General features: G+C 43.6%; 1 protein-coding gene across 1 annotated transcript in view; it reads right to left on the bottom strand.

Moving 5' to 3' along the window:
• Positions 1 to 609: 609 nt before the first annotated feature.
• Positions 610 to 24,177, bottom strand: part of Prim2 (DNA primase subunit 2) — a 133,607-nt gene continuing 110,039 nt past the window's right edge. Inside the window, exon 11 of the transcript XR_010857760.1 lies at positions 610 to 1,830. The gene's annotated coding sequence lies outside the window, so the exon portion shown is untranslated. The remainder of the gene's footprint in view (positions 1,831 to 24,177) is intronic.

The raw sequence follows: 24,177 nt of genomic DNA, 5'->3' as shown, positions 1-24,177 counted from the left end.
CAATTTATCACCAAGAAGTATGCCTCTCCACCTTTTCTTTTTCACGTCCCCACACACCTGTACATACACCTTTGGGTCCTTTACATCCATAATCCCATCAAACACATAACACGCAGAGCTACTGTCCAACATAAACATTTCTCCCAAACTCTCTGCGCTGACTCCAACATCGGTCCTCCACCCTACTTTCACACTCCACACACTTCCCACATCTCTTGGCAATTATACATCCTCCATCACATATACCTCCACTCCAGGAACCATCTTTAACCGCCCATCCAAGAACTCTCCCAGCCGCTTCATCCACACACTTTCATTCTCCCCATACTTTTGCCTACAATACTTCTCATACTCATCGAAAAACTCATATACGTCTCTTCTCTTCCCGATGTTAAACTTCTCAATCCGGGGAACCTCCCTCAAGAACATCGTTTTGGCCTCTTCCTCTCCTGCCTCACTCAAACCTTCACTACTACTACTACTGCTGCTACCACTTTCATTCTTCTTCTGCTCATCAACTTCCGAGTCTGAACTACACCTCAAAATCTGGGAACTCAATTCCTCTTTCCTCACACCTCTCCCCTTTCGTGTTTTCTTCTTCCTTCCCCCTTTTTCTTACTACTGTCTTCCCTATCACTTTCATCCACCTCACTCACACTGTCCTCATCAAAGGCAAGTTCTCCCTTACTCTTACTTAACAACTCCTTCCCTTTCTTAGGGATTTTCTCCTTTGCACCTTTTGCCTCGGCACCTTCACTTCCCTTCCCAACACCAGGCTCAGTCCTAGCCATTTCAGTCATCTCCTCCATCGCCTCCATTTTAGCAACCAAATTATTTTCCCTTACCTGGGCTTCCTCCAACTTATCCTGCATGCTGACCATCATGCACATTAGCCTAACCAACCTCTGCATCCAACCCTGCTCCCCTTCACCTGACCCAACACCTTCTAAACCTGCTCCCTCTGCCATTTCCAGTTATGCACTCCACTCTTACTTCAATATCAAAGAGCCCCACGTCGGGAGCCAAATTATTATGTAGAGGCTTCTTAATTGACACAATTGGTGCAGGATGATGGGAACAGATCTGAAGGTTGTTAAATGAAACTGACTTTCCTTAACCTAATTTATTAACCTCAATATTACAGTGGCCTGAAGACCTTCAAACAGAACCTTATCCTAATTTTATTTACATTTGCCACAGTTTAGCAATTATCATCTTTCAATACTTAACCTAACTTATTTCCTACTTACCACTAAAGTTTACCAAAACATTCCTTCTATATTTAACCTAGCCTAACTTAATACTATAAATAGTCAAAATATTATCAACAATTAATCCAACTCTGGCGTATATCCAATTCAAGTTCCTTATCTTTCTCAGCACTTCATCTCAGAATAATCCAAAACAACCACGAAATCAACACACAATTTTGGGGATCACTACGGAGTTTATTTCAGCTATGCCATCCAAGCTGAGGTCAGAAATTACTTTGGAATTTCTTCATGCAGTCTTTTTCTACACAGAAGCCCTTCTCCCCTTCCAAATGAGAATCTGAGATCTCATTCACAATTAAATCAGCCAACAGATATTAAAGCACTTTCTCTAACCCTGATCCCGTTTAAGACAGTCACTGTCTTAAGTAACTGACATAATAACTTTCACTCTGTGGAACTTGAAAATGATTCGGTCTCACCAACTGTTCGACTGCTTTGGTAGTTGCCACTCGAACTGCTTTGGTAGTTGCCAATGTCCATTTCCTATCCCAGGTAAAGCTTCTTCCGGTTCAGGTGAAGGGAAGCCAATTACTCTACACTATCACACTCAAGCAAACTGCAAATAAAAATGAAATAAAAAACAACATGAAAACATACATCAGACATTCATAACAAAAACACAAAATAAACATAAATAAAAACATCACAACAACAAAACAAAACAATCAATTCACACAAATCATCTTTCATCATACAAACCCAAACTTAGCCTACCACAACAAGATGAAAGACTTAGGTATCGAACTCGTAACTTCCACACCTTATCACCCCGAGTCACAAAGCATTGTTGAACGTTTCCACCAAACGTTAGAGTTGCTTATGAAAATTGTGTAACAACTGTGAACATGACTGGGAAGAAAAGCTACCTTTTGTTAGCCTTACAGTTGGCGCCAAATGACACAACCAAATTTAGTCCTTTCGAGTTGGTGTTTGGTCATACTGCTAAAGGACCCCTAGAAATTTTAAAGTGTAAATTCATGCTTGAAGGAGGTAAAGAGGACTACATACAAAATCTAGAGAATCACAAGGAGAATCTAAAGGAAGCTTGGCAGATGGCAACAGATAACGAGAGCAACAGTCAAGGGGAAACTAAAAACAAGTATGATCTCAAGGCAAAAGAAAAATTTTCATGTGGGAGATAAAGTTTCGGTGTTAATTCAGAAAGAAGTTCCCTCATTATCTTATAAGTTTGAAGGTCCTTTTCTATTTTAGAAAAAAGGGAAATTTAAGGGATTTTGACAAAGGAAAAATCTATTTCTGGGGGAAGACCTGCGTCACCCAGTGAAATTGGTTCCAATTAGCACATTTCTAGGTTTAAGACTGCTATATATACCAGAGAAAAAAGCTATGTAGGATGCTGGAGTTACTACCTCCAGTTTGAACATCTCATACAGATGTCGGTATATACCAGGGGTGAGCTATTACGCTTCCACAGGCCTTCGTCCAATAGACTTCTCAATTCTCAAAGACCCAAATTGGATGAGCCGTTACAAACTTGTAACACGTCATTCCAGTTTTAGCAGCAATCATGTTTACACCGCGTTCTGTTCTGTGTGCGATCGTATTTTCTTTTTGGGCAGCACATCATGTCTTCCACCGAGGTTTTATCACCATCTAAGTTGAGTACTAATTCTGGTTGGATTGTTGGTCTTAGAGGCAATTTAATTTGTTTTTATCTTACGATTTTTCGTTTTAAGTGTTTTGCAGCGCTGCCCCATATGCAGCGTATGTTCCCTGTTTGCCTCTTACATTTTGATCTTCAATCTCAACATTTTTTATATTATTTTGTGTGTTTTTCTCCTTGTTTTTGTTGACTCCATATAATTTGGAGTTTGTGTGGAGAAAATGTATTTTATTTTGCATCGAGTGCTGGTTGGGGATGAGATAGTGTTTTTGCCTATCCATTATCATTTAGGCCGTGGGTCTCCCATTTTCTGACAATAGAATTTGGGTCCCTCTTACCAGTTCTCTTCCCCTCCAGTCTTTAATATGTTCTCCTTGGTGTGAAGTATTTATTTATGATGTTAGCTGTTTTCTACAAGGCAGGATGACATTTATATTTTTAGATTAAGTTTCGCATTCGTTTTGGCGTTCTGGCGGCCATCTTGGGATACACACGATATCCTTATGCCCGATGCTTCGGCCTGTCTTGGCCTGTCTTTTCACCAATTCGTTTATGCTTTTATATATGTGTTTTATATGTTGTCCTCTTTCGAATGTTTTTATTGAATTGTTATCTTAAGATATAGTTTTTTAGCCTTAGGCTAGACGTGCTGTTCTCTTACACGGTGTTAGGCTACCTTTATCTCCCGTTCAGCCATTAGGCTGGGGAGTTAGGTTTGCCTTGTTTACGAGTGCCTGTAGCGTGAGGAATCATCACTTTCCTCCCTCCCTGCTTGTTCTAGTCTTATGTGGCTGGCTGAGCTAGGACCTTGGTCCTTCTCTCCCCATTACAGTGGCGTACCCCACTGGCCCCCTGTCTAGTCCAAAGCTTGGGTGTTGGAGTGTAGGCTACGGTCTCTTTCCTCTCTCGTGTATGCAGTTCAGTTTTCGTCATATTATTTGTGACGTCACCTGTGCGTTTCCCCCTGTATGGGGGGGGGTAGACGCTCATCGTTGTTCGGTTTCCCCCCTCCCCTGGGTGGTATAGTCAGCATCTGGAGAGTGCTGCCCACTCGACCAGTCGTCGTTCCGCCAGGTTTATATCACTACCCCCTCTTTTTCATCCGGGCAGTGTTTCGTAGACTTGCTTCCAATGTCTATCCGGTTGGCAGCTCGTGTGTCGAACATTGTCCCGCGTATGCATGATAACATTCAGGGTTTTTATTATTATTACCTTCATCTCCGCCGGTCTAGTCCTGTTTTTCGTTGTTCTATCACTACGGTGATTTTAACCGTGGTTGTTGGAGAGGTATATCCTTTCCCCCTTCTCCGCCATGGGGACTCCGTTCCCATATATGTATATACAACGAAATCAGTGACTGGCGGCGGAGCATTACATATCCCCTACGGCGGAACGTTATAACGTTTCCGCTTATTTATGATTTTAAAAACATTCGTCCCTTTTTTGCCTTGTATTAATTTTACGTTATTAACATCCTTCTCGCCGCCGGTCTTATTCCGGCGGCGCCTGTTCTTATGGTACTCATTTACCATCTTCCTGCTTACAGATGGTACGTTGTGAAGAACCTGGGTGCTCAGCCATTCTCCATCAATCGTTCGGTCACGAAGTGTGCCGCTCTCACTCTGGCTGTGCGGTTCATGTTGGAGATGGAATCGTTTGGCACCCAGAAGGGTGCGAGATTTGTTACGCCCTTTACGGACTGGCGTCCGATGAATCGGTAAGTGTCGAGAGTCGACTAATTTGTAGTCTCTTTCGATTATATTACCTCTTATAGCTCTTCCTTTCAGGAGGGATTTTTTATTAACTCCGCCTTCTCTTCCAGGCTAAACCTGTAATCCGCTCCGCAGCACTGTCCTCTTTGAAGTCCTGGGTCGGCGGATTCGGGAGGAATGTGGCAGCCAGTAAACCGTACATCCTTTCAGAGGAGATTTGTAATCTCCTTTACCCTGGTGCCCGGATTTCCGCCGCCTTACCAAAGGACTTAGCTGCGCCGATCATTGAAAAGATTTGGCTGGATACACAATCCTCCCAAGACAACGCCCTGTGCGGAGAAGTAGCGGAACAGGTGGCGGCTATTAATTTACATTCAGAACCCATGATTGTCGAAGTTGACATCCATCAGGTTGAAGGTAGGGTGGTAAGTGAGACAGGCAGGGTTGGTGTGTGTGTGTTCCATCTCTTAATTCACCTTCTTCTTCATCCTCTTCTTTCCAGGGTTTCCCGAATCCAGCCAACCTTGGGGACAGATCTCAATCTGCCAGGCCCAAGGTTAAAACACAGAAAAAGAAAGATTCTTCAAAACCTAAATCTCAAAGGCTTCCCTCTCTGTCATCTCCGGTTCCCAAACCGGTATCACCAATAGTTAAGGCTGCTCCCCCTCATAAGGGGTCGAGATCCAGAATTTCGAAGGCTAAGTCTCTGCCTGACTTTGATTCTGAGGCCTTCATAAATCGTTTGATGGAGAAGATCGACTCTAAAGTTGATGCTAAGCTTGATGATATTGCTTCAAGCCTGAAGTCTTCCGAAGAGTCTATGCAATCTTTGACGGAGAAGGTGGAAGCCCAAGAAAGTCTGATTTCCAGGTTCATCCAGTCCGGAGCAACGCCCCAGTCCCATGTTGTCCCGGATGCCTCCAGACTACCTCCCTTCAATAAAGGGAACCCATGGCGTCTGGCTTTACATGCTCCCTTACATAATGACACCTTGACCATCGAAGGTTTAGGCACCCGTCGCTTGGAGGAACTGGAGTTCTTCCCGCCCGACTTAGTTCCCCCTATCCAGGTTTCGCCAGGCTAACGGAGGAAGCCTGGGTTAGGTCTGACAAGGTCCCTAAGGAGACAGTTATCTTCCCAAAGGATCAGGCTCAATCTACTATGTTGCGCGCTCTCACTAGTTGGGAGTGCGAGAACACTAAGCTCACTCCTTTTAAAGGGTCTTTCACATGTTCTCTACTGGTGATGCCATTCCGACTCCTTGCACTACTAAAATTGCGGAGTTGACTCTTCAAGCGGGTTTGGATGGCAAGCCTATGCCTCAGCTCCGGGAAACGGATTCCACCTCTCTCCTTTTTCCCGGAGACTCAGAGTGTTGGTTGGGAGCTCCGGCAACTTTTACAGTAGGGAAGCTGAGTGTGCCTCCGCCTTGTTCAGTGAGCACCTTCCTCGAATTCCAGAAGCTTTGCTCAAAACAGAATTTGAAACCAGGTGCAGGTTAGGTCGTTCCCTGCACGCAGTCACTATGTCTGAAGTAACAGCTCTAGCCTATCATGACGAGCCCTTGTTTCAGGTGGTTACGAAGTCCTTTCTGGCTTCCTTCCAGTCAGATCTTTACGACTTTGTTGTAGCCAGACAAAATTGCAGAAAACACATCTTTACGGAGACCACCATCAGACATGAACCTAATAGGCTAATAAAAAGTTCTATCTGGGGATCTAATCTCTTTCCGGAGGATGAGGTCAATGCTGTTATGGCTGAAGCTACTAGAGCCAACCAAAGTCTTCGTTCTCGTTGGGGCCTTCCTTTTAAGAGGAAGTTTTCCGAGACCTCCGGCCCTCAACCTAAAGGGAAGAGGTTTAGGAGGTTCCAGGGCTTTAAGAGACCTCAAGCCCCGACTGTGCTTCAGGCTGTTCCGGTTTCTCAGGTCGGGCAGCCCTCCACATCTAAGGCGCAACCCCAACAGCAGTTTGTTTTGGTGCAGCCGAGTCAACATGCTTCCGCTACACCAACTTTCGTGACGTCCCCAGCTTTCAATGCTTCATTTGAAAGCTCGGGGACATTTCGAGGCTATAACAGATTTGCAAGAGGAAGCAGGGCTAGAGCACCATCCAGGCCCCTCTCACGAGGAAGGGGAGGCCGCGGGACCAAAGGTAGCAGACCTTCCCCTAATCAATGAGACACCCCAGGTAGGAGGGAGATTGTACCTCTTCAGGGACCGTTGGGCCTTCAGCCCGTGGGCCCACAGCATAGTCTCGAAAGGACTGGGTTGGAGCTGGTGCAAGGGGCCTCCCCCACCAATCAGGTTCCTTCAACACCCTTCCCAGGACTTACAGGACTTTGCAGAAGAACTCCTGCAGAAGAATGCAATAAGGAAAGTCAGACACTTGAAATTTCAAGGCCGTCTGTTCAGTGTTCCGAAGAAGGACTCAGACAAGCGGAGAGTAATTCTGGACCTGTCCCGCCTCAATTCATTCATTCAATGCGACAAATTCCGCATGCTTACAATCTCACAGGTACGGACCCTACTTCCTCGTGGGGCCGTCACCACCTCTATAGATCTTACAGACGCTTATTATCACGTCCCTATTGCGAGAAACTTCTCCCCTTACCTGGGATTCAGACTAGGAAAACAAGCCTACTCCTTCAGGGTCATGCCATTCGGGCTCAACATCGCACCCTGAATTTTTACCAAACTGGCAGAGACAGTCGTTCAAGAGCTGCGGTCCCAAGGGATCATGTTGGCTGCATATCTGGATGATTGGATCATTTGGGCACCCAGTGCCAAAGAGTGTCAAAGAGCAACCCATATAGTTATCAATTTTTTTGGAATACCTCGGTTTCCAAATAAACAGGAAGAAATCACGCTTAGTCCCAGCAGCTCAATTCCAGTGGCTAGGGATTCACTGGGACCTCAGCACTCACAAACTGTCTTTGCCACCAGCCAAGAGAAAAGAAATAGCCAAAGCTACCAGACAGTTCCTCAGAAACAAGCATGCCTCTCGGCGTACCCAGGAGAGGATACTCGGCTCCCTTCAGTTTGCTTCGGTGACAGACTTGCTGCTGAAAACCAAACTGAAAGACATAAACAGGGTTTGGCGGAAACGAGCCAACAGGCGGAGCAGAGACAAACTTTCTCTGATCCCCCAGATCTTGAGGAAAATACTTCGCCTTTGGTCGACAGTCAAGAGCTTGTCAAGATCAGTGCCTCTCCAATTTCCCCCTCCGTCTCTCGTGGTACATACAGACGCCTCCCTGAGCGGTTGGGGGGGATACTCCCAACATGGAAAAGTCCAAGGAACGTGGTCGACAGTGTTCCCCCAGTTCCACATAAACATCCTAGAAGCCATGGCAGTGTTCCTAACGCTAAAGAAACTTCGCCCCGCCAGACAGATTCACATCAGGTTGGTACTAGACAATGCAGTTATAGTACACTGCCTGAACAGAGGCGGCTCCAAGTCAGGTCATATCAATCAAGTGATGATCGCGATTTTCTCCCTAGCAAGGAAACATTGTTGGCATCTATCAGCCACCCACCTGGAAGGTGTCCGGAATGTCATTGCAGACTCACTTTCCAGGACAACCCCACTGGAGTCGGAGTGGTCTCTAGACAAGAAGTCGTTCGCATGGATTTGTCTTCAATTACTTAATTGATATGGGTAGGCATAGAGCGAAGTGGTTGCATGTAGACTTGTTAAAGAAATATAATGAATGCCCAGTGCCTGTAGTAACTGTGTAAAAAGAGAAATTAGTTTCGAGAAAACTCTGATATGCTAAAGAATTTTGAAGTATTTAACCCTAGCTGCTAGGGTTAAATACTTTAAAAAAGAAAAACTTACAGAAATATGCAATGCCTTGGCAAATTATCTTGAAACTGTTTGTGATAAATTAGGTCTAACAAATCTTTCAGAGCATATCAAGTTGCAGGACACAAAACCCATTAGACAAAGTCCATATTGTCTGAATCCAGAGAAAGCAAAATCAGTAAGGAAGGATATTAGGTATATGCTAGGTAATGATTTGATAGTTTGTAGCAAGAGTGAATGGGGTTCTCCAGTGGTTCTGGTGAAAAAGGAAGATGGATCAGATAGGCTGTGCATTGATTTTTGAAAAGTAAACAGTGTAACTAAGCAAAGTAATTTCCCCTTTCCTTGAATTGATGATTGCTTAGATAGAATCAGAAATGCCAAATTCATTTCCAAGCTTGATTTGGCCAAAGGTTATTGGAAAGTACCTGTACGTGAACATGCCTGGAAAATATCTACTTTTATAACATCGTTCAGCAGTTACGAACCCAGAGTTATGGTATTAGGTTTAAAGAACGGTGCCAGTATTTTCCGAAGGTTAATGAGTAAAGTTTTAAATGGCATCGACAACTGTGTCATGTATTTAGATGATCTGGTAATATTCTCAGAAACTCGGGAAGAACATTTGAGAATTTTAGCAAACATCCTTGAAGCCCATGCAAAAGCAAATCTGGTTTTAAATCTGAAGAAATGTGAATTTGGAAAAAACCTCTATTTCTTATTTAGGTCGTAAAGTGGGTCTTGGAAAGATCTGTCCAAAAGATGGGAACACAGATGCTATCATCAATTTCCCAATCCCAGCAACTAAAATGCAGAACATGAGATTTCTCGGAATGGTTTCATATTTCCGTAGACTTGTGCCCAGTTTTCCAGAAATAAGTGCTCCCATAAATAATCTGTTTAAGAAGGGACAAAGTTTCTTATTTGGTGACGCTTGTATAGAAGCTTTCAACAAATTAAAGGCCAAAATTATTCACAAGCCAGTACTATTGATACCTGATTTTAGCAGGGAATTTAATTTAGTGATTGATGCCAGTGATATTGGCATAGGAGAAGTCTTATTGCGGGAAGTGAACGGTATGAAGCACCCAGTTGCTTATTATTCAAAGAAACTGAATAAAGCCCAGCAAAATTATTCAACTATTGAGAAGTTGTTGTTTACTTTAGCTTCAGCCTTGCAGCACTCTGAGATTTATGCACATAGTGGTCCTGTTTTAACCATATATATGGTACTGATCATAATCAGTTAGTTTATTTGGAGAGGTTTAAGAATAAGAATAAACATATCATGCAGTGGAGCCTAGAATTACAAGATTATAACCTGAAGTTAGTTCATATACAGGGAAAGAACAATGTAATAGCTGATAGCCTCTCTAGACATTTTTCAGAATGAGAGAAACGTTTGTTTTTTCTTTTCTCTCTTCGTTCTGGACAAGCTGAGCAAGAGCCATTGCTTTTCTTTCTTTTGGGCTTTAGCGCTAGTGTGATGTAGCGAGTGAAGTGTGAAGTGAGCATTTTTTTTGTTAAAGCTGAGTTGATGCGAAATGCAGAATTATTCCTCACTTCAGAGGATAAGTTTAAAATGTTTTGTATCTACTATCTTTTAAAAATAAAATAGGCAGATTTTATTTTTTCTTTAGGGGGAACGTGTCATGGGTAGATGCAATACAGTAATGTGGAAGAAATATATTAAAAAAGAAATATCTCTTTTCCAAGACATGACTGCTTCCTTTGTTTCCGAGGAGGTTTCAGTGCCTTTAGGTTCCTGTTGTCAACACTTTGTGACAAATTAGCGACTCTATGAAGAAATCACAATTTTTGAAAGTAAATTGTATTTTTCCTAACTATACAAACCTGAGGTCCTTTACATTAGGAATTACTTTCAGCGTAGGCTGGAAACGGCGTTAAACTCTTGAGCAAGGTGGATAGGCAATAACTACCGCCAAGTAGGCAGGAATACCCGCCTGCCCGGATGTAAACATTCCAGTTTGCCTTTCGGTCCAGGTCCAGATTGAGGGGTGGCATGAGGTGGGCATATGTAATGTAAAGGACTTCAGGTTTGTATAGTTAGGAAAAATACAATTTACTTTCAAAAATTGTGATTAGTTCCGACACGATATACAAACCCTCGGTCCTTTACATTAGGAAGACTGACAAGTTGGAGGGAGGAATCTGAGTGAGTCTCCTGAACCTACTGGAGTTCTGCACACCTGGGCTGCTACTCCTGGTTGAAAGAGCAAGGAGGAGTACCCGACCCTCTGACATATTGATCAGAGTGTAGGAACTACAAGATCAAATGTCAGATACTGGACCTTTTCGCATGAGTGAGGAAACGTGACTCATATGAAATAGGCTGGAAGAATCTTAGAGTCGGAGGCAGTAAGGAAAAGCTGAGATAGGGTTTCCCTTATTGCCAGACTCTCCTTCCTCCCCTTGCTAGGGGAAGGAGCAGATTGCTTCTATGACTCTAGGAGAAAAATAGAATGGGTGCTCAATGCGTAGTCTTACCGCATCAGCGCCAGGTCCAGCACGTGTTGGTTCAAGTCCTATTCTCATCCCGAAGGAAGAGAAGTAGAAGGACGGGGAAGAAGGAGGAAGAGAGGCCAGTCACTCTCGGTATCCTTCTCACTTCCAGAACCAACACCTTAGGTGAGATGCTACTCGTCCTCTTGAAGGAGCCGGGTAAGAAAATACAACTTGTTGAGCAGCCACCACAGGGCCAAGGAAAAAAGGTTCCAAGGGCCTGTGGGCAAGACCATAGGAAGACAAGAGTGTGGTCTATGAGACCATGTCTTGCTTCCAGCCTGACAGAAACTTCCGGAATGCGAGGGATGGACCAAGTCATTGGCTTCGTGAGCTCTTGGGTGGAAGGTACTGGCTGCCGAGTGCCTCCTTCGATCGCTTCATGAAGTCAGGAGGAAGTTGTGTCCTTAGGCACTTCTTCCTTGGGAGAGAGAGTACTAGCAAAAATGTCCACGACATCCACGTCAGGAGTGTCGAGCCTTTTCAGAAAGTACCACAGCTGCCAAAAGGACATAGTAATGAATGATCTGGATAATTCGATACAAAGTCCAAGGAGGAGGGGAACAAGGACAACTCGAACCCGACAATAGATGCCGAAGGATTTAGAGTCCACCTACGACATCCGAGGAGTCGAGGTATTGATCTCCTTCACCTATTCTTCCATCTTCTTCGCCAAGGCCGGAGCAAGATGAGAGATGGTCCTACGAGGGCACATCTCTATACAACGACTCTTGTAAGGGCGCGTGCAGCATGGGACAGGAACCCTAAACAAGAGTCCATGCCACCCAGGGAACAGTTCCCTGGGACAGCAAGACCGGAGAACCTTTTCATCCATAGCTAAATCCTGACTGAGGAGAAGGCTACTTCAGATAGAAGACTAGGTCGCAAGGGCCTACGTTCTTCACAAATGAAAGGGAAAGAAGCAATCCTCGGCAGAAAAGACGAGGAAGTCCAGACTTGAAGAGCGACTCTGACTCGAGAAGGAGTACCGCAACAACACCCACCAGCGAAGACGGCTCCAGTCCCTGGGAGTGTTGGAGAGGGCTTCAAGAGATATTCAGCTATAGCCGCTGCTGCTCAGCGAGAAAGCCTATGCTTGCAAGGGAAGCCGGAAGGTCTCCCAGTCCCAAACACACCGGGACGTACTGTCCGAAGAACCACTTCTTGTGTAGCTGCTGCAGGAGGTTGGGTCAAGCAGAACTCTTCGCGATGCGTCGGCTATCAGGTCGGGTGAGAGGCGAAGTCTTCCGGCATTTGTCTGTAACTCGGGGTGAGCAATGTTTGAGAACCCCTAGTGAAACAGACAAATACAGAGGGAAAAAGTAGATATCAAGTTTCACAGAAAGGCAGCATGCCCCACCGTAGCAGCCCCTGGGTCTGGTATGAAGGAGCAAGAAAAAACTACCAACTTTTGCAAGGAGGTTACAGAAAGATGGTAGGGATTTCTCAGTCGAGCAATCTCTTCGTGAATCTTCGAGTGAGCAGCACGTTCCGTCCCGATCACTCAAACTCGAGGCCAAGCTTGCCTGCCAATACATCCCCACCGGGTGCATCTGGCTAACTGAGATGTCGAGTGCGCTGTAGAACACTTGAGTACCTGCAAATGTCGACAGATGGAACAGGAGGAAAAAACGATTCCCTCTTGTTTGTCGACAATTGCCACTACTGTAGTTTGTTGTTCAATGAATCACTGAGTGTCGCAAAACTCATCCTGAAATCTCGGGAGCCCAGAAGGCTGCCTTGAGCCCCCCAGGATGGTGATGAAAAGGTACTAACTGTCTCGGTCCCACACCTTCAAGACAGTCTTACAGGTGTGTGCCTATTCCTCGATCGGTGAATCCGTAAGTAGACACACGATGTGAGGGGAATATGCAAGCATATTTGAAGGTTCCTTCAATCAAGCATTAACCTAACCCCTTCCTCATACTTCAAAGAGGAAAGAAGGACAGAGGAATGGAAGCAGACTTCCATTCTCTGCCATGGGGAAGCTTCTGCAAGATGACAGGATACCAAGACAATTAGCTCTAGCTGGGCTGGCATTCCCTGAATCGGGAGCACGGGAGAGGAATAGGAATGAAAAGAATTGCCGAGACCTAAGGGAAATAAGACACTTCTCCTGAAGGAAACCATTCCAAGGTCTCAGCAATGTCGCTGCCAGTTCCAGACACTTGATAAGTATCATTTCATCCAGGAATCTGCAGTAGGAGAACTTCTTCCCAGTCGATACTTCTTTCTCTCTTCCCTTCTTCCCTCCTCCCTTAGGGGAAAGAGGGTGGAAAGAGACGCAGTTATGCGCACTTTCCTACAAGGGTAGGAGAGGCTATGTTCTGCAATCTTCTATTGAAGCCTGGGAATTCTTAGGAGTTGAGGGTGGGCTGGCTTGAACTCGAGGTTGAGTTGAGATGACTAAGACCCCAAGGTCTTGGCCACTGTCCAAAGGACAAGGCAGTGCCCTGGTACGAACCTTGATTACGAGGTATCTGGCAATCTCTGCAAGAGAAAGGCAGAACCAAGTATGGTTCGTTCCTAAGGGTCAAGCCAACTTGGGACTTATGAAACCGGAGATCCGAACTGGAACAAAGTCCTTCTTAGCACCAGAATTGTCCACAGAACTGCAGTCAGCCAGACCCTTCGAGGCAAGAAGAATTCGTATTCTGTCAAGGCAGGGGAGAAGCCTGGTGTCTCAACCTGAATGAACTCCTTCTCCGAAGAAAAGAGTTCATTCGGTCGAGAACGCTCTCGGAAGCAAGGACCGTGGCGGCTGCCAACACTCTCAGCCCCTCGGGAACTGCAAGGATTGCGAGTGATGGAGATTACTCATTTGAGAAGTTGCGGTCCTGTCCCAGGGATCCTCGCGCTGAAGAATCGGTGCGAAGTTCTCCGGAAAACAAGGGGGATCGCAATTTGAAAGACCCTCGTTGCTTCCGAAGTGTGAAACTCCTGTGCCTCTGCCCTTGGAGGGAGCCTTGACAGATCCCATGAAACCCTCCTCGGCTACCTGGTTGTACTACAAGACAATTGGGGGACCGACACCCAAAGCACACCAGGAAGCCGAACTTCGAAGAGCTCTGTCTGTCTCGCGCCTCTCGGAACAACCAAGAGGAAAAGAGAACAGGTGAGGAAAAAGAGTACCCCTACCTGTCCTGCCAGTAAAACCAGCAGGAGAGGCGGACCGTGAGCGATAATCAACCAAAGGAGATTACTGCTACACGAGGGAAGAAGAGCGCTTGTGCCCTGGCAAAGTGCTTTCCTGCAACCTCCCACCTGCCCCGCAACTCTCTAAGCGCAGGCGGCGAAAACAACACTCAGCACATGTAGGAAGGAAGTAGCCACGCCCTTGTACACGGGGGAGTGAAGATACTACATCCCAATCTGATATTTCTGATTGTACAGGGGAATGCCTTCAGTATTTAAATAAAGGGCTACTGGAGAGAGGCATTACCACTCGATTACGCTCCTTTAAATTTGCCCTTGGCCGTCAACCCTAGACACAGTGCAGGGGAACGATGGCTATGCAAGGTTATCACAAATCGTGGGTTTGTAATACAGTAATAAATATCAAACACGTAATATATACACAATAATACATTAAGATCCCACCGGGATAATAAGAGCTTAACGACAGTCGGGCAAGGAGATCCAAAACCATGTCTGCAACGCATGACAGCCCAAAGCAAACTGGAATGCTCACATCCGGGCAGGCGGGTATTCCCGCCTACCTGGCAGTAGTTACTGCCTAACCACCTTGCTCAAGAGTTTAACGGCCATTTCCAGCCCACGCTGAAATTAATTCCTAATGTACATGACCGAGGGTTTGTATATCGTGTCGGAACAAACTTTTTTTTTTTATTTTGTAGAAACACCATGCGGTCTGTCTCTCATGCCACGCTTTGCACGATGGAGCAATATTGGGTCCACGTTGCACCTGAAAATTTGTTCTAGAAGCTTCTACAATGTGGCCGAAATGGGCGTTTTTTGAGAAGACAACCAGTATGCAGAAAATAAAAAAACTTCTTATATGGGAATGACAATTGCCTGTTGTAATTAGCTCCACCCATACAGTGGTATATAAGCTTCCAGAAGAGACTGCCCAGGACAGATAGAGACAGAGGGCCATTAATAGAATTGGAGGTCGGACAAAACAAGGTTCCAACGGGAACCTTCAGACAACAAGCACCTATTTCCATAAATGCCTGAGACGAGAGAAGCAGCAAGCCCTTCATGCCTGAGACAAGGTGAAGTAGCTAGCCGTACATACCAGTGACGAGGAGAAGTCAGCACTTCCTGCCTGTGGGGAGGAGAAATCACCAAGCCCTTCCTGCCTGTGATGAGGGGGCGTAGCCAGGCCTTCCTGCCCTCCATTTACATTATCTCTGGATTCTGGGAGAAACAACATTTGTTGTCCCATCCTGAAGCCACTGTGCCAGTTTCATCTCTTCTGCTGAAGCTCCAGTCGTTCTTCTGTGATGTCCTCAAAGCCCAAAGCCACCACGCCAGCACCATCTCTTCAGCTAAAGTTCCAGCCACGAAGGATAACTCACCTGTTCCCCCTATCTATGACTGCTTTGATTTATTTTTTTGTGTCACGTTGAATGAAAACTAGGTGGAAGCAACATTTCGTTTTCTTTGTAAATAAGGTTGTGAATAAACGTGTTGTAGTGTTGCGAGTTTCTTTTTATATTCATTTCCCATATTTAAACTGATGGTGTTGAATCCTTATTGTTTGGAGTTTGAAAGAACCTGCCATTGGATCATGACAATAGCCCTTAATGGCTGAAAGGGAGAGAAGCTTCTCTCAGCAAAGAAAGGCGAGAAAGTCCCCCACAGTGCCTGCTGAAAAGAAGTTCTGACTGGAGAGATACCCTGTTGACTACTCCAATTTACAGAAGACAGCCCATTTCCCCTGGTAGACACTGAGGATTTCCACAGGTATCCAGACAACTCAGTCACTTTGCGTCGAGAAACAACCCTTTTGCTCGCAGGAGACGCTAGAGTCTCCAGGCATGAAGTGCCAGCACTTTCACCACCTGGTGATAACCTCTTGACGTGCGGCTGGCACAGAAGATTGTACCATGGGGGAAATCTCTTCGGACCTCGGATAACAGAGCCAGGTCAGAGAACCACTTGGCATGTGGCCACTTGGGAGTCACCACAGTCAATCTGAAATTTGGGGTGACCAGACCCATGTTGATCACCTGACATGCTGGGTGCTGGAAAGTGTTCACCATCACACCCCACAGGTCCAGCACAAGTGAACAGAACATTGGTAACTTTCTGTTGTATCAGGTCACAAAGAGATCATGGTTGGGACTCCAAGTAACTCAAACAATCACTCCGGAATGTCATGGTGTAGGGAATCCATCCCTATCACCTGGCTCTGGCGACTTAGCCTGTCTGCCACCCCATTCCAAGACCATGTAATGTACCTGGCTGACAGCCCAACCGATGAGCCTGCTACTGCCCGCTTGTGCACCTGAAACAACACACCTGGACCATGGCCTGAAAGATGTGTATTTAATATTTTAAAATTTGAGAAACCACTTTCCGGTGGTTGGGAATGCTGCACATCCTCAAGAAATATTGGTAACACTGCTTACGCTCAGAATGACTGAGAAAGAGTTTCGAGGGGTGGAGGCGGCCTCAAGAAGTTTCCATAATGGGGGGGGGTGTCGGATGGCTGGGCGCCATCAGAGAGGAGGGCCAGTGTGGAGAGGAGAACAATAACCAAGGTATATTTACATCGAATCTTAAGTACAGTAATACTCATATCCTTTACTTTTTATTTATATTTTATGCTACAGCATTCTCATTTATAATTTTACAGTATTTTCTTCTTTTTTTTCAAACCAAAAGATAAATGCAATCTTGTGTGTAGGCTACAAGAGAGAAATACAGAGCAAATGGTATGTTTACATCAAAGCCTTAACACAAACATCATTTACTCTTTTATTTTTATTTTATGCTATAGTATTCTCATTTATATTTTCACTGTTTTTTCTATTTTTGTTTTTTCAAACCAAAAGATAAATGCAATCAAGAGTGTAGGCAACAAGAGAGAACAGCTGAGATGAAATACCAAGAGTGATAAAACATTCTCTTGTGTACTGTTATGTGTGTGATAATCATGCTTAGAGTCAACTAAACTTGTAATGAAATATGGTACACTATATCAAGCAAAAAAAAAAAAAAAAAAAAAAAAAAATAGCACGTATGCATGCACTCATTCCGTGGCTTGGGTGAACTTGCTACAGCCTGCTTGGTGTCGTCTTGCCTAGATAAGAAATTCACATTTTAAATATTTTTTACAGTGATTAAAGATGAAATACATCCACAGTGATATGGTGATTAGAGATGAAATATATCAACAGTGATAAAATATTCTCTTGTGTACTGTTAATGTGTGATAATCATACTTAAGAGTCAACTCAGCTCTAATGAAGTACAGTTCAGTAAATCAAGCAAAGCAAAATATGGCAACATGCGATACAGTAATGTACTAAGAAGCAAACTCACAAACATACAGAGTGAAAGAGTTAGTTTTTGTGATTATTACTGGCTCAAAAACTTGATGTCACTTAACACGTCAAGAAACGTCACGTTTATCGCTTGCTATTGGCTATGGATACATCATCAGTTTGAGAGCGACTCATAGAAGGTGCATGGGTGGACAAGTATTATGTCATTGTTGTTTTTTATTTTAAATGGCTAATAGACACAGTGTCATAAACATATCGTATGCTAATTGGCTATGTCCGGAAAGCATCAGTGCACTCGGTAACAGAGACATCTTTCCCTCTTTGTGCTTGATCAGTCACATGTTTTGAACTGTTTTTGACTGGATTGCATCTGAACTCACTTATGGCACACATGGCATTCTTAGCAATGCCTTCAACATTGCAGTTCATGCTTGTGGTATGTATTGTGCTGTTGATTGTGTGTATGGCGTCACCTCGTCCTAAGAGGGTGAGGAAGGTGTTGACCCTTAAAAACTGGGAATTCAGTAAGAAGGTCATGGCAGAAGGCCATTATGAACAATTAGATCAGTCTACCTTTAAGTGGGGGGTTGGATGGCTGGGCGCCATCAGAGAGGAGGGCCAGTGTGGAGAGAGGGAGAGAGAACAATAACCAAGGTATGCTTGCATCAAAGCTTAAATACAGTAACACTCACACATCCTTTACTTTTTATTTATACTTTATGCTACAGTACTCTCATTTATATTTTTACAGTATTTTCTCATTTTTTATTTTTTCAAACCAAAAGATAAACGCAATTGTGTGTGTAGGCTACAAGAGAGAGAGAGAGAGAGAGAGAGAGAGAGAGAGAGAGAGAGAGAGAGAGAGAGAGAGAGAGAGAGAGAGAGAGAGAGAGAGAGAGAGAGGTATGATTACATCACAGCCTAAGCACAGTAACAAAAACATCATTTACTCTTCTATTTATATTTTATGCTACATTAGTCACATTTATGTTTTTACTGTATTTTCTCTTTTTTTATTTTCTCAAACCAAAAGATAAACGCAATCAAGTGCGCAGGCTACAAGAAAGAAAGAGAGAACAACAGATGAAATATTAGCAGTGATAAAGCATTCTCTTGTGTACTGTTATGATATGTGTGATAACCATACCTAGAGTCAATTAAACTTGTAATGAAATACGAAAAAAAAAAAAAAAAAAAAAAAAAAAAGGGGCAACACATAAGCACACTCATTCTGTGGCGTTGGTGTACTTGCTACAGCCTGCTTAGTGTCATCTTGCCTATATATGAAATTTGTATTTTAAACATCTTTACGGTGATTAGAGATGTGATATATCAACAGTGATAAAATATTTTCTTGTGTACTGTTATATGTGTGTGATAATCATACTTGGAGTCAACTCAACTTGTAAAACGAAATACAGTTCAGTAAATCAGGCAAAGCAAAATATGGCAAGACATGATACAGTAATGCACTAAGAAGCACTCTCAAGAACATACAGTGAAATAATTAAGAGGGAGAGAGTTAGCTTTTGCAATTGCTATTGGCTCAAAAGTCTGATGTCACTTAACATGTCATGAAAAGTTACTTTTATCGCTTGTTATTGGCTGATATGGATGCGTCATCAGTTTAGGAGCGAATCGTAGAAGGTGCGTGGGTGGACAAGTACTACACCATTGTATTGTAGCTCTTTGTTGGGTGAGTCGGTAGAGCTGCGGACTGTCACTCAATGGGCTGGAGTTCAATTCCCCGGCCGGCTGACGAAGAGTTAGAGGAATTTATTTCTGGTGATAGAAATTCATTTCTTGCTATAATGTGATTCGGATTCCACAATAAGCTGTAGGTCCCGTTGCTAAGTAACCAATTGGTTCTTAGCCACGTAAAATAAGTCTAATCCTTCGGGCCAGTCCTAGGAGAGCTGTTAATCAGCTCAGTGGTCTGGTAAAACTAAGATATACTTTTTAACTTAACTACATCATTGTTGTTTTTTATTTTGAATGGGTGATGGACTAGTGTCATAAACATATTGAATGCTAACTGGCTATGTCCAGAGTGTCAATGCACTTGGTAACAAAGACATCTTTCCTTCTTCGTACTTGATCAGTCGTGTGTTTGAACTGTTTTTTATTAAATTGCATTTGAACTAACTTATGGCACATGTGGTGTTCTTAGCAGTGCCTTCAACATTGCAGGTCATACTTGTGATATGTGTTGTGCTGTTGATTGTGTGTACTGTATGGTGCCACCTCGTCCTAAGAGGGAAAGGAAAGTGTTGGCCCTTAAACAAAAATTGGAAATTCAGTAAGAAGGAAGCCAGTAGCATAGCCTGCAAGGTCATGGCAAAAGGCCATTATGATGACATAGATCAGTCTACCTTGATGAGGTTTCAGCAAGAACGTGCTGCTGGTGCGAACATTCGCGATGCTGAATTGAAGGAAGGCTGCTGCTTAAAAGTTCGCAGGTTGCTGACTTTAGTGTGTCTGAAGGTTGGCTGTTCCGGTTCAAAATTCAACATGGAATTACTAACAAAACACTTACACAGCGAAGCTTTGGATATTTCCGAGGAGGGCATAGAGGAATTTCCCCAGATGTTGCAAGACTTGATGAAGTAAGAAGGCCTCGTTTTAAGGCAGATCTACAACGCAGACGAAACTGGTCTATTCTGTCGCTCCTTACCCACTAACACCTTGGCTGATGAGAAGGAGAGGAATTCACCCAGTAAAAAGCTTCCCCAGCAACCTATTTCTGCTTTCTTATGTGCAAATACTGCTGGTCGGCATCGTTGCAAACCAGCAGTAGTTACCTTCATATTCGGGTGTTAATGCCGCCAAAGCATTATAATTTAAAAGATCGCATAAACCATTACAAACTGGACATGCAAAGCAACCATGTGTCCTGCATGGGTTGATGGATATGCTCCCAGTGATTTGGTATCATTTTGCAAAGGCTTGGTTCACAACTAAGATCATTTCTAATTGGTTCCACACTCATTTTTGTAAGGAGGTTATTTGCCATCAGACACAAGACCTTGGCATTGCTAGACATCGGGTGAAGGCTGCTTCTCAAGGACAATGCACCTGCACATCCTAACACAGCCCAATTGGTTGGTGATGAAGCTCGTATTAGGGTCATGTATTTGCCTCATAATATGACTGCACTCATTCAGCTAACTGTAAATAAATACAGATATCAGGTTACAGAACTTATTCATAGTGGCAACTAATTGTTAATTATTGTACAGTACAGTAATATGAAACCACTAAGGTTATCTTACTGTAATTTCTGTACTGTATGTTGATGTAGCCAGATGTGGCAACTATGCATAAGAATAGTATTGTATCCCGACTTTCCTTCTGGGTTGGCAGGTCCACATTGGTAGACTAGAACTGGATAACCACAGAGTATATTGTGCTGCATCCATCTCCTTACTCCCTTAAATATCTTGTAATGAGGAGGAGTCCAATTGTGACAACAAAGAAGCCATGACTTTACAGCATCTTTTTATTCATGAATTATTAATATTTAGTTTACTGTACGGATATCAAACTTCATCCCTTTTATTTTCAAATTCACTGTTTCAGCTGACGACTGGTTATATTACTATGACATATAGTAATACTTTTCTACCCTGAGAAGTCTTATTGTAACCTTTAGCCCAGATTACTGTTGTTCAGCAATATGGTATAAGCACTTGTTGCGCTGGTGCTAAGGAATTTCACCACATAATGCACAGTATTGGGAAGCCTCTGACATACACCATCACTACATCAAAAATGCTATCGAGGATTCCCAATAGGGATGCAAAACAGCTCTGCATTCTAAGCTGGAGGCTATCTGCAAGACTTTTCGGTCCTCCAAGAGAGTATAAATCCTCGCACAAAAAAACTTAATACCCGGGAGAAAGCCAACAAAAAGCTCATGGAAAAGAGAAATTAAATCTACCTCTTACATCCCTTTTGAGTCAGAAGACTCAAAAGGGCACGACCTGTTTCCCTAGTTTCGACTGGTTGTAATACTATGACTAGTTCAGACTACATCCCCCTTGAAGCCTGACAGATCAGTAACACCAATATCTGTCCTGGTACTGATAACCCTTGGCATGATGCCTCAATTTGTATCTTTTTGCCAGATGGCAAATACCTCATCAACAAAAAGTAAACAATGATTGAGATGGAATAAGTAGAATTTTTGAGACAGCTGCTTCTTCCTGATACAGAATGGTGCTTGGTCCAAAGGAGATAGTCCTCCTCCCTGCTAGTTTGGCAACAAAAGCCATTGAGGCAACCCCTTCTTCTGTTTCAAAGGACACCAATACCTTCTTTGGATGGTACCACCTTTCTGCCCCTTCACTTCAGTGACAGTCATGTGAAGGCAGAATTCAAGAACTTTGCAGTTGCTGGGAAGCATGAGAAAATTATAGAAATAGTTATCTACTTCCACAGTCCCAGCATCTGGCAACTCCATAAAGGAACAAACACTTCCCCTTCATTTTGAATGGGAAAAGTTCCCAATCACTATGGCCACCCAGGAGCTTGGTGCCCCTGTGGGCCAAATCTCAGATGGGACAGCCACTGCTGAGTCCCATGCAAGGTTACAGTTCTCTTCTGTCCTAATCTTGTCCACCACTCTAGAAGTGAGAGTCTTCTAGGAAAATTTGGGTTATGGTTGCAAAGACCTTTTTGCAAATCTTTGGGGGCAATCTAAGACTGCAACACCCCAGGGCTAGAAAATTATTGAGTAGCAATTTCTGGATGACCACTGCTGCCCAAGTACATTTTCTAATTCCAAGTGAGACATGGACTGCCTCTTTTAACCTGAAAGTCACATAATAATATGTCCCTTCCACTGTTCCCTTCCATCCTTTCCTAGTTGTTTTGGATAGGGAAGAACAGATACAGATCAAGGTCATACCCTTTGGGTTAGGCATTGCACAGAGAATCTTCACGAAATTAGCAGCAATAGTTGTCCAGGAACTCAGATAAGAAGTAATTCCATTGGTAGCTTACCTTCATGATAAGCTAACTGGGGGAGCCACCAAAGGAATGCCAATGAAACCTAAGAGCGGTAGTCAACAGATTCCAGTTATAAAGTTATCTGATAAAACTGGAACAAGTCCTAGCCAGACTCAAACCAGAATAAGCAAAGACCGGCAAACGTTCCTTACCCAATACGGTTCACATCTGGGGAAGATCCAGTCCCCAGTCTGAGACTCAAATATATAAATAGTTTGGTTTTTGCATGTCTTGAAAAGGTCATAAATTTCCTGGGGCTGATGATTATCTTCCTGTCTCTTAGAAAACTGAAGACTCCAAAGAGGGCCCACATTTTGTCAAAGACAATATGACAGCAATAACATGTATCAAGAGGTTGGGCTTCTGTTCAATCCCTTTCAATGTAGTCATCCTATCCTACATATGGCATGGGCAAACAAGTGGCACTTATCAGCAATCCATTTCGAGAGTTTTCTCAATGTAAAAAAAGACTTCCTGCTGAGGCAGACAGCAGCCTTAACCAAGTGGATGCTAAACAAAGGTTTCTTTCCATTAATTCCTAATGTGCTTCCGCATCTGAGATGGAACTGTTTACCACACATGAGAACCATGAGCTTCCAGTGTGTGTGTGTGTCTCTCCAAAACTGGACTGTCACACAACAGCAAGAGATGTATTTCTACAAGAATTGAACAAATGGAGGGTAACCTACCTTTTTTTTCTCCATTGTCCCAGATTTCAAAGGTTTTGAACTGCTGTACATTTTTTTCCCGACTGTCCCAGATTTCAAAGGTTTTGAACTAACTCCTAACTTTCACTAGAACTGCCTAACTAAACCCCAAAAATGTCCAGAGAGTTATCAGTTCCTGCTGCTTCAACAACAGGCAAGATAGATTCTAAAACTGTCCATAGTTCTGTCCCAGACAGGAGGATGAAAAGTCGTCTACGCATCCTCCTTTCTGAACTGGGACTTTCACATGTGGATTTTTAAAATTAGTCTACCATGAAGATTATTCACCTAGCATTGCTACATAATTGGTGCAAAAACTACAGACTTCATCTATCTAGCAACAGCAGTCCTGATGTAAACCATGGTTGGATTACCTCCACACTGAGAGCCAACTGAGCCTTGGTTGAAACAGTTCTGCATTTCCTGATCTACATGTTTGAGAAAAAGTGCCTTGCTGCTACTACAATTGTGTCATACAAGCCTGTATTAGCAGAGCCCTTACTTTAAGGGTTTGGCACTAATTCAAATATGAAAGTTTTTAATTCCACTCCCTGGTCCATTGCATTGTAAAGCCCAGCTCCTTCAAGACTTACCATTACTGGGTCCCTGGAAAAGGTTCTTTGACCCAGTTATCTCACTTCAGTAGTCTTTTTGACTGCAATGGCATCCTGGCTCTAAATGAGGACCCTTTGAAGAATCCCCTATTCTTCTTGGGAACTCAGTATTACAGATGAAACACCATGCCTGGTCAGAACACTCTAGGTTTAGCTTGCATCTTGGTAAATAACCCAGATGGTCCTTTTATCTATCAGAAACGAGCCACTCTCTCTGCATGGGCTGACTATTGTCTTGTAATCTCCAATTAGAAAGGCAGAATCCCACTCCCTTCCTGGGTCACATGATGTCTGTGGAGTTGGTGCATTGCAGGCTTCTTTGGAAGTATTTCTTTTAAAGAAATCTCTGAGTTTAAAAGGTGGTCATAAAAGGCAGTGTTCTTCAAACACTGCTGCCATGACATCAAGCAAAGTCAATTATGCAGTGCAAT

Source organism: Macrobrachium rosenbergii, chromosome 29 (genome assembly GCF_040412425.1).
Source record: "Macrobrachium rosenbergii isolate ZJJX-2024 chromosome 29, ASM4041242v1, whole genome shotgun sequence".
NCBI classification, from domain to species: Eukaryota; Metazoa; Arthropoda; class Malacostraca; order Decapoda; family Palaemonidae; genus Macrobrachium; species Macrobrachium rosenbergii.
The sequence above is the reverse complement of the archived record's forward strand: the minus strand, read 5'-3'. Positions and strand labels throughout refer to the sequence as shown.